Source organism: Solanum lycopersicum, chromosome 3, assembly GCF_036512215.1.
Source record: "Solanum lycopersicum chromosome 3, SLM_r2.1".
Lineage (NCBI taxonomy): Eukaryota > Viridiplantae > Streptophyta > Magnoliopsida > Solanales > Solanaceae > Solanum > Solanum lycopersicum.
Genome location: NC_090802.1, coordinates 5739660 through 5754708, shown reverse-complemented (window position 1 = coordinate 5754708; position 15049 = coordinate 5739660).

The window sequence follows — 15049 nt, the reverse complement described above, 5'->3', positions numbered from 1 at the left end:
AACAAAATAAGTCATACATATGACTTATGAGCGGATAAATTTCATTTTGCTCAAAAGCAAATATTATTATATTGTAAGATAATTAAGTTTGAAACAATCAAAAATAAAAATATGAAACTAGACTCTAAGTCAAAAAATTTGTCTTTATGTTTGAGAATTCGAATTCAATACCTTAACAGTCGTTGCACCATTTGGATTGTGTTTTTTTTTTTCTCTTTGCAATAAGGGATAGATGGTTATTAGCAAGTACTCTCCGTTGTTCATCTCGTATTCCAAACATACTTAGAACAAAAACTTTGAACATCTTTGTTAGACAACAAAGTTTAAGAACATTTTCATAACTTAGAAAATTAAAACTGATAGCGAAACTAGAGTCAAAAAAATATTTGTAAAACAATTATTCTTTAAGAAAAATATTTCATATATTTTTTTTTAAAATCTGTTTCTGAATCTAGTTTCGCTACTAGTTTTAATTTTCTAGTTGTAAAAATGTTCTTAAACTTTATTGTCTTACAAAGATGTTCTAAGTATGTTTCGAATACAAGATGAACAACACTCTCTTCATCCACTTTTATTTATTATGTTGTGCATTTTAAAAGTGTTTGACTAATTTTTAAAGTTAAATTAGATTATATTAATTCTATATTTTTTTAATTAAAAAATTAATATTTAAAACTATATGAAAAACACTATAAATTACAATTTTTTACACATATACATTTTAAAATATTAATCAAAATTCTTAAAATTTGACTCTAGAAATAGAAATTATAACAAATAGTACTGAACGGAGGAAATATTACTTTTGCTGTCTTAATTAAATAACACGTCATAATTAGTAAAATGCTTGAACGATATAAAATTAATTTACACTATTGATAAACATTAAAAACATAATAAGTAAAGTTTGGACTAGTGAATAAAATAAGTAAATAACAACACAGACAACCCCAAAAAAAAAAAAAAAACTCTCTGACATAGTTGTTGATTAAAAAAATATTTTGGTAAATTATTTTAGTTATTATAAGATTTGACAATCGAAGAGATTCTTACTTCACAGATTTCTTATGAAGTTTGGTTCAAAACTTAATTTGATAGATGTCTCAAAAAACCACATATCGTAAATAATAATGCAAATTTAATTAAAAATATTATATCAGCGAAAATTAAATTTTAAACTTGTTTCACAACTTCTAGTCATATTATTATTATTATTGTTATTGAACTTAATTTTTACTTTTATTCTATTTAGTATGATAATAATAAATTTTGAATCATGATATTATAAATAAAGCAATATGAATTCATGAGATGCGAGAGACATTATTATTTTACTCCATCTGTTCCTATTTATTTGTTTGTATTTCCTCTTTTAGATATTCTTATTTACTTGTAAATTTTGACAAATCAAGAAAGAATAAAAAAAAAATTCTATTATATCTTTAAATTCCTTTAAACTTTTTGAAAAATTTTAAGTTTTAATTCATTCTTCTTGAAAGCATATTTATTAAGGATAAAATTATAATTTCAATATGTTAATTATTATTCTCATAATATGTGTGTCTTTTTTAAAGTGGACAACTAAATAGGGACAGATGAAGTATTAAGTAAACATTCTAATGAAATGATTAAAGATAAAGAGACTTTAATCTCAACATTTGACTAATCAAAGCAAAAGTGATTATCATCATGGAGACATAACTAGTGAACTTTCCCAAAGTTTGAAAAACAGGATGGCCCTTAATCTAATAAATTATATTAATTTTTCAAACCCTCTTTCAACAACATCAACTTTTATTGATTTTATAGTTATGGTCAATATAATAGACTTTTGTTAGGTGGCTACATAATTTTTTGAATCTTTCACCTATACCTAATAAGAACCTTCTCCTTAAAATAAGGCACATACTACTCTCTCCGTTCCAATTTATGTGACACATTTTATTTTTTAAAAGTCAAGCAATTAAGTTTAATAAAAAATTGCACACAGAATCTTTAATTTTTTAAAATGAAATTTATATATTTATAAATTACGTAAAAAATATCATAGCTTAAAATGACTAATATTCAAAATTCTTAAAAAACCTATGAAAAACTTACAGTCAAATATTAACTTATTAAATCTTAAAATTCAAGTATCTTATAAAGTGAGACGGAGAGATTTATTTATAAATAGATTACTTATATAAGTACCCTATTCATCTCAATTAAGTATTCAAAATAAAATTTTAGTATGTTTTTTTTTTATATCAAACTATGCCATCATATATTATCTTTTTAATAATGTTTAATTTTTAAGGGATATTTATTAAATAAGAGTAGTTTTTAGTAAATTATACATTATTTTTGTTGATGATTTCTTAATTGACATGATTTTTATTAAAATAACACTGATTTTAAGACAGAAGAAAGATTTTTTTTACTGATACCAAATTATCAATACATCTGGTTTGGTAGACAATACCTACATTGAAATTTGATTATTACTTCAAATTTACACCACGTAACGTCTTATTGGATGAAAAACGCTCTCTATTAACCCGAGACCTCGGGAGGAGAGCCCCATTCATACAACAAAACTTGTCCTATTTTCATTGTAATTTTGTTCCTTTGAAAGGTCCACAACATTTCCAATCTAACCATTCAACAAGAGGAAACACAAGGACAAACAGAACTGTATCTAATGTAATACAAACAAAAACATCAACAAGAACAAAACAAAAAAATGTTCTATTTCAAATCTCATGACCAGGCAATTTTCACCTGAATTAAACCTAAGGTACCATATAATCAAACAACTCAAAGAAATACAACATTAAATAAAGAAAATAAAAATCAAGGTGGAAATCTATAGTACTTATCTTAATAATATTTACAAAGATTTTGACTTTCTTTTTAGATGGACAAAACTCATTAATCTGGGTAATTTGAATCATCAATCGCGTTGAGCTTATTAAAAAAATATTCTCAATTTTCACGATTCGAATTCAAGACCTCTCCATCGACTTGCCATCTTTTCTATCTTTTTGGGAATATTTCTATTTTCATAACTTCAATTCATAAAACCAAGAGCTCTCGTTAGAGTTGCAATCTTTTCAACCTTCAACTTTTTGGAACTCGAACTCAATCATTACACCTCTTGTTAGACTTGCAATCTCTTCGACCTTTTGAAAATTTTTCTTTTATTTTCAGAACTCGAACGTGAAACCTCTGATCAGTTATTGTAATTATTTCAACATTGAAGTTTCATGATTTTCCTCGATGGAAAGAGAATTCCTCTTGATGAAATCCAAACAATCAGCAATAGCCTCAGCATAAAATGAATTTGAATTTGTAAAAGACTTTAATTTATAATCATTGCTATTACCATACATACCATAATCAACTTTTTTCTTCACCAAATTCTTCTCATCTCTTTGTTTTCTTCCACTAAAATTCTTCTTCAACAAAATTAACAAATTCCCACAAATTGATTTTCTCAAAATCTTGAAAAAATTCAAGAACTTCACTTGTAATCTTTGAACTGAAAATTTTCTTGAATTTAACTTAATTCCTCTTACTCCATAACATTTTTTTCTTCCAATTATTACTCTCTTGTATCCCATATGACTCATGATATTATTATATTTTACAAAAATGATGAATTTTTTTTGTTTTTTTTTTTTTAAATTTTTGGATGGAAATTTTGTGTTATAAATAAGTGTGGAAATTGAATGAAGAATAGCAATGATTTCAAGTTGGTGAGTGGAAAAGGGAAATAACTTGGAAAATGGGGTGTTTTTGGAGGAGACTTTTTGATGGTCTAAACGCGGATTTGTAAGACTTAAAAAAAAAATGGTTTAGATAGTCGGAGATTTGTTTTAATTAAGCATCTGAATATATAATAACGTGTTTAAATATTTGAATTAATATTTATTTCAATTGAATATCTAAATATGTATTTTTTTCGTTTAATTTTTTCTTGTTTATTTTTGAATTGTTATACCTATTAAGAAAATAATTAATGGCGTAATTAGTTTACAATTTTACCCTATTAATTATGAAGTGGATGAAAAGTTCTACATTTTTCAAAGTAACTAGTCATTTAATTGAGTGTATAATAGGTAAATAAATTGTCCTTTTTTAATTTGTCAAAATGAACAAAGAATTAGAAACAACTATTGAAGAAAAAGCGAAGAAATAAAAAGGGACCGAGAGAGTAATAAGTGTATAGACACTTAAATAAAGATTTGTTTTTAATTAAACCTCATAACATATAATAAAGTGTTTTAAGTTTAAGATATTTGAATGAGGTCTTGTTTTAATTAAACATTTGAAAATACAATAAAGTATTCAGAAACTCAAATGAATATTTGTTTTAATTGAGGATATGAACATATGATATAGTATTTGTATTATACAATTTTAATTTAAATTTTGAAAAAAATAATATCTGAATGTGTTTTCACGTATTTATTGTGTAGAAATATTAACTTATTAAGATTTGTCACCTCTTTTTAACTGTATGTATTTGCTTCAGTAAGTCGTAAAACCTTAGGCCCTTTCAATCGAGGTTGATGTATATACATATTTGAAGGAAATGGTATATTTAACATAGTTAAGTTAACTTCTCAATAAATGTTTGAGAACATGTATAGAAAAAAGTTCAAAATTTAAATTAAAAGTATTTGATAGAAACACGTTATTCCAATTAAAAACCTGAATACATGTAATAAAGTATCTACTAATATATACATTAGATATTTTCAGTTCAATATCTTTTAAGAAATATTTTAATGAAATTTGCTGAAATAAATAAAAATTAAATTTGTCAATAATTGGGTGACATTATTCTTTTTTATTGAGAATATAATCAAGACAGAATAAAGGGAGACAAACGATAGAAAAATAGGGAAAGTGTCTTATATTTCACAAACCAAAGTGACTGGAGTAGTTGTGAGATTAAGATTAGATAAGCATAACAAATTAGTCGATTAACAAATTAATAATCACAAAATCTGTTGTCCAATAAATTATATTAACAAGTAGATTACTACCTTCGATAAGGCATATTCTGAATTTCAGGATGATAGATGCACTATTATAAAAAAGTGAATTTAATCACATTATAAGAAAATTGTGAATTAAATAGGGATTTTCTTGAGAATTAGTATGAAAAATTACAGGAAAATAATTTTCTCTGAATTTTCATATTAATCCACAAGAAAATCTTCATGTAATTTGTACTTTTTTTTAGTGTCAATTTGATATTTAGATTCATAAAATTAAAATTTTAAAATTATAGATTCAAATTTGAAATTATTAATTAGTTAAAACGTTAAAAGTACGATCAATAACACTTTGAGAGGTGTTACCTAATTTTAGAAAGAAAAATAATATAAGAGATATATATTGTCAAATTTCTCATCTCACTGAATGGCATACTCAATCATCATCGCAATATATGATACTTCGATTATGGATTCACACATCTGGATTTAACAAAAAAAATTAAAAATTAAAACACTATGATATATAATTTTTGAAAAAAAACATGAATTTACGTGTATCCGATATGCCTCTGCGTCTGTCATGCAATATACACAAGGTCAATTAATTAATTAACGTGTAAGATTTATTTGATTAAAAGATAAAATTTTAATTTGGTTAATTATGTACTCCTTTATTCAAATTATCTGTCCTGTTTTTAAAAGTAGTTATCTCAAATTATTTAAAAGTAATTATCTCAAAATATTTATTATTTCAAAAGTTTCAATTGTTTTTTCTGTAATAGTCTTAAAAGATTTAAAATCTTTTTTGACTAAATATCTTTAATTATGATTTCGTTTTTAATTATTGTATACATTGTTAAACTTCTAATTAATAATTTTAAAAATAATAATATAAAAAATATCGCAATAAATAATTTGAGACAAAACCAATATTTCATTAAGAATAGTGTGTATCGATTACATTGGTATATACAATATACATCCACTACACATATATTTAGTACTAGAATAATAAAATAAATAAATTTGGACGGTCGTAACAGCAATTTTCCACTCAATTTTTTTTATTTTTTTAAAAAAAAATTAGCAAGTGAAAGTCCAAAGAATATTTTAGAGCTATTTAAGGATGCCTTTTTGGATAATGTTTATAAATCATCGAGCAATACAACAAAAATAAATTTAAGCACCAATAAATACGCATATTAATAAAAAATATTAAAACAATTATTGATATGATTTAATTGTTATAGGGTCAATTGTTTGTTATGAATTTTGGGAACATTTATAAAATTGCCTCTAAAAAAATATACTACAATTAAGCTATATTAATCGATTTTCGTTAGAAAATAATTTTGATGTATTGAAGATAAACTCTTAATTTTGTTTGACATTATTCAATTATCCCGTAAAATTTGAATATATTATTGACAAAAGAGTGGAGTATGAAGGGTGTGTTCGGTGCGATGAAGAATATTTTCTAAAAAAAAAAATGAAAAAAGGTAAAAATTGCCCTTGAACTATATGAATTAGACTATTTATATCTTTCGTTATTATATTTTGGATCAAAAATACTCCTACTATTATCCTAAGATACCACATATACCCTCAAGAGTTAACACCCATATTTTAACATTAAATTTTAATTTTGTGTTTTTTTCTTCAGTATTTAAAAAAAATAAAAATGTTATCGATTAAGTAGGGGTTTGAAGATACTGTATGATTTATTTTTATGTTATATGTTAATGTATAAAATGTACAGTGATGCATTATATAATAGGAGATGTGAATCGAGAAGTAATTTTCATGATTTTTCATAATAATATTGGGTGTTTTTAATATTAATATTTGTAAGTTATTTATTTTAGAAAATTAAATTGCAATCGAAAATTAATTATCATATTTTTTTGTTGAAAAAATAGGTTTTACTATTAGTCGTCACTAAAAGTCACTCATAACCTTTAGTGGCAATATTTTGAGATATTAGATCAAGTTCTTTTGTAGTGAATCTTAGTTGACAATGCTTAGATGGAGGGATTAGTCTCATGTGGCATGCCATGTCACTAAAAAAATTAGGTGTCAACTCTTGAGGGTATTTGTGGTCTCCTAGGATAATAACGACAGTATTTTTTATCCCAAAATGTAATGAAGGATATATATAATCTATTTCGCATAATTCAAGGACAATTTTGACCCTTTTCCAAAAAATAAATTATATATTTCTTTACTATTAGTGATTGATAAATAATAAATATTATTCTAAAATTGTTTATACACATTTATGTAAATATTATGGGAATGGAAGTGAAACTATCTGAGAGAGAAGAAGCCATTTTATTTATGTAACAGACTATATGAGAGAGAAGAAGCCATTTTATTTATGGAAAAATGAATTATGTATATATTACAAGGAATAATGAGTTGTCTCTATTTATATTTATTTATTACAAATATACAAATATAAAATACAAGTGGATGGGTCAACATTAAATAAAAGTTAAAGAGACTAAAGATAAGGGGAAATTCACATTTGTGATAAAGACTTTACTATAGTTTGAAAATTCATTTTTCTCAATCGCATTTTCAAATATTGTATTTATTTAGTCAATTCGATCGATGCATAGGTTGAAATGACTATTTACCAAAACACAGAGCCTGACGCTTTCCCATTGTCATAAGATCAAGGAAGTTGATGACCTAATAAGTAATGACAGAGGAGCCGACGACCTTTGGTCACAAATCACGATAATGTGTATTTATTTTTGAATTTGTCATTCAGAGGAAAATAATTAAATCCTTCTAAGAAAAAAAGTTTTTGTATTTTTCGATATTGTCCCCTAGTACAACATACTTAAGAAAACATACGATTTCTAAGGTAAATCTATTTAATTGCATGCCAGACCACTAATCAAGTCATGAATATCTCCATCTTCATCTTCAAACTCTAACTTCAAAATTTTCAAAAAAAAGTGAAAAAACATTTATAATAATATTTAGGAGCTTGTATACATGATTAGCTATCTATTTTGAGATATTACTCTTTTAGAGCAAATTTGACAGTATATTTAAGGTAAATTAATTGAGTGTGATGATTTTGTTAGTTTTTAGAAAATGCAAGGTATAAGTCATTTTTTAAAAAAGTACATTCAAATATTAAATATTCCTTGCAAAAATATATGGTTAAATAGAACTCCAACTCCAACTTCATAACGACGGAAGCAGAAGCGTTACTCTTTAGAATAAATCAATCATCTCGTTTTAGGTATGATCCACATGAATTATGTCTATAAAATTTATCCGCATCGGGTGTATACACCAATTCAATACGTGTATACCATGTGTTTAAATACTTAACCTAAATTAAGTAACGTGTGTTTTACTTCATAATAATAGAAATTGCATTAGTTTGGTATAAAGTTCAGTCCTCAAAGAGATAATGTTTGAAATATTCTCATGGCTTCCAGTCAAGTCTTTAACACGTTAAAAATACGTTTCTAAATTTCATAATTCTCTTGTATCTAAAATTTGGATTGAAAATAGTTGGATTTGATGTCGGAGCTGAAACTTTTAAAAATTTAAAATGTCCCACTAGCCATTATTATGATAGAAATGAAGGGTAAATTAGTTGTCTTGAAGTGCAAGTATAATAGGGAGGGAGATATGAAGTTGTGGATTTTGGAAAATGATAATTGGGAGTATCACATAATTAACATCCCTTTATCATGGAAAAACTTTAGAATATTTTAGAATAAATTTTAGGAATCACATAGTTTTAATATGAAATTGTAATTTATTTCTCTTTAGTTTGTGATTTCATTAATTCTTTAAAAAGTAACATAAAGCACATACGTTAATATGTAGCTCGGATACATTAAAGAGTATTTCAGCTACATTATAACATAAACTGGACATAATATGTAGCTCGGATACATTATACAATAAATCAGATACATTAATATATAGCTCGGATACATTAAAGAAATAAGGAATTCTAGAGGTTTCTGAAAATAGAAGTGTATATTGAAAATAAGAAAAATATAAGAAGTGTATTTCAGTAATTATTACTAAATTTTATGTGCACATCTTGGGATAATGATGAAGATATCATATTTGAAATTAATATGATTGGAAATTGGTGTATGGGATTATATTTGTTATGATATCACAAGAAAAAGTTGGAGAGAATTCAAAGTTAAAAATTTTAGTGCAAAGAATTTGTGCAACAACATTTTTGGTTATGAAGAAAGCCTCTTCTTGTTGGGTAAAAATTGAAGTAATAGACTTCAAGATTAAATTCTTTTTTTAAAAAAATAATATTCTTTATTTATTTTGTATGAAATCCGAAATACAATGAATCTAATTGTATTTATTCTCTCTTTGATTGAATACAAATATATTTGACATAAAAGATGAATGTATATTATATTTATGCTGATACAAATACAATTGATATAAATTGTGTTCGGAATATACATATTATACTCTCACCTATATTTGATTTTAAAAATGGTATTGGCTTGTAGTTATCCGCATTGAATTAACGAGTTTTTAATGGTTTAATAAAAAAAATATCGGGTTACTGGTTGGTTTTGATTTATGAATATTGGTTATTGAGTAAATCGATAACCCATTAAGGCTTTAATAGTTTTATAAAAAGAATAATATATTATCAGGTTATTGGTTTGTTTTGATATACGATATTGGTTATTGGGTAAACCAATAACTCACTTAAGACGGTAGTATTTACTACTTTATCTGTACATAAATATTGAATATTAATCTCAATGAGAAACTTACCGTACAAAACGTTAAAACCCTAAAGTAAGAACCCTATTCCTCTTAATTTCTCTTTTCTTGTTAGTTATTTCTATTTATTCTGTTTTTTGAGCATTAATAAAGTTACACTATAGTCTTCTCATATTAAAATTGTTGAAGAAATTGTATATTTATTTTAAAACATTTTCTTATTGGTTAAACCAAAAAACATACTGTTAAGGACCAAAATCGATAAAATATCTTATTTATTTAACTATCAATTATATCATTTTTAAAAATCAAAAGCCATAAACCAAACCGATGATGCACACCATGTGCCTAGTTAAGATCAATTAATCAAATTAATTACCCATATATCACTCCCAATTAGAAAACATTTGAAGTAGTTAATGTGAAGAAATTTTATACTCCCTTTGTCCAGAATTGTTTGTCATGTTGTGCTAATCGAAAGTCAATTTGACTAATTTTTTTCAAAGGTAAATTAGATCACATTAATTTGATATTTTAAACAAAAAAAAAAATAGATATTCTAAAGCTATATGAAAAGTACTATAAATTACAATTTTTTGCATATTAATATGATGAAAAAATACATCTTAAAATGTTAGTCAAAATTTTTATCATACACAATCATTTTGTTTTTAGAAATATTCCTAAGTATTTTCACATGCTATTAATATTTAAATAAATAAAAAAGTATTATAAAGTAATCTGAATTCTAAATTAATTAGATAGAGTTTATTTAGGATTCTCACTCTCGAGAATATAATCTTTTTATATACTAGGGAAAAGGGTCTGATATATCCCTCAACTTTGTCATTTGGAGCTGATATACCCTTATAATGAAAGTGACTCATATATACCCCTACTTGTAAACAAATGGCTCACATATATCCTTTTTCTCTAACGGAAATGAAAAAAAAATAATTTTAATCTAAATTTTTATTATTTTTTTCTAAAAAATATAATCCCATATGAGTTAATTTAATCCTCGTCAAACATATTTTTTGAGTTTTTTTGGTTTCAATGACTAATTTATAATAATTATTTTGATAATCAAATTTATTTATGTTTCACTAATATTCTTGTAAAACTTATTGTAGATGATCAAATTTTTTCTTCGAATACGAAATTAAATTACAGCACACACACAAAAAATAGTTTAATATTTTATTCTTTAAACTAAGGAATGGAAGAAAAAAACAAAATAAGAATAAGAAATTCAAATAATTATAATAAAAGAAGTCAAAAAATAATTTATGTATGAAAAAAATTAAAATATACCTTGAACTTTGATAGAAGAATCATATCCCCCTAAATAATTTTTTTTAAAAAAATTTAGAAGTAATAAATATAAATTTAAAATCAATTTTTTAACTTCCGTTAAATGAAGGGTATATGTGAGCCATTTTGTAACGGCAGGGGTATATTTGAGGCGTTTGTATAACGGTAAGGACATATATGAGCCACTTTTATAACGAGGGGTATATCAGCTCCAAATGACAAAGTTGAGGGGTATATCAGACCCTTTTCCCTATATACTATAAGTCCATATATATTTGGAAAAGAAATCGATAAAACTACCAAAATTAATATATTAGGGTTTACAATCTATCATAAGGCATGGGCCCCAACTCCACTCTCATCCAATAGAGAGAAGAAAATGAAATATACAAAAATAAAGTCAATTCCGCTAAATATAATCTTCGAAATATTTTCATGGCTTCTAGTGAAGTCTTTAATACGTTACAGATTGTGTTTCTAAATTTTATAATTTTCTTATATCTTGAGTTACGAGTATCCTCCATTCAAATTGAAAATAGTTGCGTTTTGATGTCAAAATTGAAACTTTTAAAATTTTAACATGTCTTTATGATTCCGTTGAATATAATTTTAATTACAAGATGATAGAGGTGAAAGGAAAATTAACCGTTTTTGAAGTGCAAAAATAATGGTTTGGAGAGAGATATCAAATTGTCGATTTTGTCTCAAAATGACGATTGGGAGAGTCACATGATTTTACCTTTACAATGAAAACTTTGGAAAATTGGAATCATTAAAATTTGTGTGCACATATTGTGAAGATATCACATTTTGAAAGTAATATGAAATTCTTAATGTGTTACAATATAACAAGAAAAAAATTGAGAGAATTCAAAGTTGAAAAATATAGTGAAAAGTATGATTTGTGCAACAATATTTTTGGTTTATCTAGAAAGCCTCTACTCATTAGGAAAAAATTTAGTATAATATTCTCCAACATTATTTTCCTTTTATTTTTTTTGATAATTTTTTTTGTAGGATAGAAACATTATTGTATATATAATTTTCTTATGTATTTCTTGTCCAAATATAAATGAGCCAAATCAGATGTATTTTGTTCCATATATATATAACAAATAATACATATATAACAAATTCAAGTAGATTCACATGTATCTGAAATACATATATAACAAATCTTGTTGTATATAGTGAGTGATTATATATATATATGAGATATATGACTATTTCCATCGCCTTCTTTCCCATCTTGCTCGCCTCTCCCTCTATTTTATTGTATCTGGTACCAAAAATATATGTATCTAGATATATTTTTCTTGATATATGGTAGAATTTTTTATGGGCAAATGACATAAATAACATACTTTTAGGGCTAAATGACCATTCGTCCCTTATAAGTTTCTAATGACCAAAATTTCTCAAAAAATATACAAAAACACGGATACATAATAGGGCTGATACAATAAAAATGTGGTGGATACATTATATATTTTTTGTCACATTTTTGTATCTGCCTCATTTTTTTATCACATTTTTGTATCTGCCTCATTTTTTGTCACATTTTTGTATCCGCCTCATTTTTTCATTTTTGTATTCGTTTAATTTTTTATCACACTTTTGTATCCGTTTTATTTTTTTTCCCATTTCTGTATGCGCCTCATTTTTTATCATATTTTTGTATCCACCTCATTTGAATTAAAAATGAAATTTTTTAGTTATTTTTAAAACTAATAGGGGATAAGGTTAATAAATAAACTTAAGGGAGGGATTTTTGACATTTTACCTTTTTTTAATTAGTGGTGAACACATAATTATTTGAAAGTATAAATAAAATTAGTAATATATATATATATGTGTGTGATATGAATGAGTGTGTAACAAAGAAGTTTTTGTAACTCAATTAGAATTTTAAGAGAGTTTCCACATTTTTGGCCATTGGGAAAACTTTAATTTGAAAGACTCCTATCTAAGATTAAATTGCATTAATTTGGATTAGGTAATTTTTACATTTACATATTTTGAATCCAAAAGCTTTGATTAAATATATAATTAATATAACGGTAAAATCCATCTTTTATCTTTCTCCCTTGTGGCTTCAAGTGTTACGTCAAGAAGCTTCATATATTAATTATTTTTCATCTTACTAAATAAGTCAAAGTCACTCTCAACATAATTTATTATATTACATCCATTTTAGGTCAAAGTTTGCATGTTTTTTTAATGACATTTTAAATTCATTATTACCAAAAATCTCATTTTATTAAACAAGCGATTTGATATTATCGTATTGTTTACTTTTTTTTTTCATTTTCATTTTGCATTGACTTATTATTAAAAACTTATGTTATATCCTATAGTATATGCCTTTATCTCATTTATAATATTATCTGATCGTATTATTATCTGTGATATTATACATATAACAATGTAAAATCATACAATCTATTAAAACTTATATTCATTCAAAAAAATATTGTGTAATATAATCCGATACAATTATAAAATCATATGTAACAATCATCCAAAGTGTTAATTGCCGTATATACATAAAAAATTCAATTGAAAATTTATAATATCAATGAATAACTACACTTCAATCTCAAACCCGTTAAATCAAATATACGAATTTAATATTCAAATAATATCTTATAGTCAGACAAATCTTATATTGGACCATCCACTTCATGAAAGGGCAATGTTCCAATTAAAATACACTTTATAAAAAAAATACTGAAAGATTCCTTTTATCATTTTAAATAAATTTATACAGTCCACAGATGATATATAGTTGCTACCATTACATATATAGTTTAATTTTGTCTATATTCTGCTGGTCCTTTTTCCATTTTTGTCATTTTTTTTATATAAGAAAAAGACTTTTATTAATTTTTAATTTTCAAACTAATACCTACTTCACAAAAATTGATGTGTTACAAAAGAGCCGTGGCTTATCTTGCTGCCTTTTTTAAATTTTTTTTTTATTATAATATAATCCGAATACTAGTAGGATAAAGTTATTATATATTTGCAAGTTGTTTCGAAATAAGCTATTTAAGTTATTGTCATATTAGGGAAGATTTAAAAAGTTGTTAAGATGTTTACTGAAATATCTCAATAAAATAATACATTATATATAAGATTTTTTTTGTGTGTGTATGCATATATAGATTTTGAATCCTATAAATATAGAATTAGGTTAATATTTTAAGGGGTTCAAAATTTATCTTGAAATTTCTAAGTGCAAACTCCTCGCACTATATATTTGTTTTTTTTTTCATTTTTTCGTGAAAAATTTAAGAGTGGCTTAAAAAATAGCTTTTAAGTCAAAAACAAAAAGTCAAACTTATATAACTTTTAAGTCAAAAGTAACCTTTGATTTTTGATTTATTTAAGTTTTTTTTCACCTTGTCAAACACTATTAACTTATTTTAAATCATTTTAACTTTATTTTAAATTATTATTTATATTTATCAAATAAAGTTAAAAACTGTATTAAAAATAAATTTAATTAATTTTTAAGTCAATTCAAATACATTCTAAATCCGCAACCAATTTCTATTCCTTTTTTTTCACTAATAGAAATGATGATTTGCTCGCATGCTTTGCCAAGTAAAAGGGGGGATAGAATCACTAACTTTAAAGGGTAAATATATCTTTTAACTTTGTGATTTTAATTTAATAAAACGGTGTATATATACTTCGATATTTAACAAATAATACATATATACTTCAACACCTAACAAATACTAAAATCATTTTTGAATATTTTTATTATCCATAAATATCTTCAAGATTTTTTTATTAATAGGAGAAAAATATCTTCCCCTCTTTTTTAGACAATTATAGTGTGTGATCCAATTTTCATACACTACTACTCCACATGAAATTATAAAAATATCATCTAATATTTTTAATTTATAGAATATGAATCCTCGAAATCTTCGTGATTCTCAAATCACTTTATATTATCTATTCTAACTACCATTTTAATTAATTTTAAT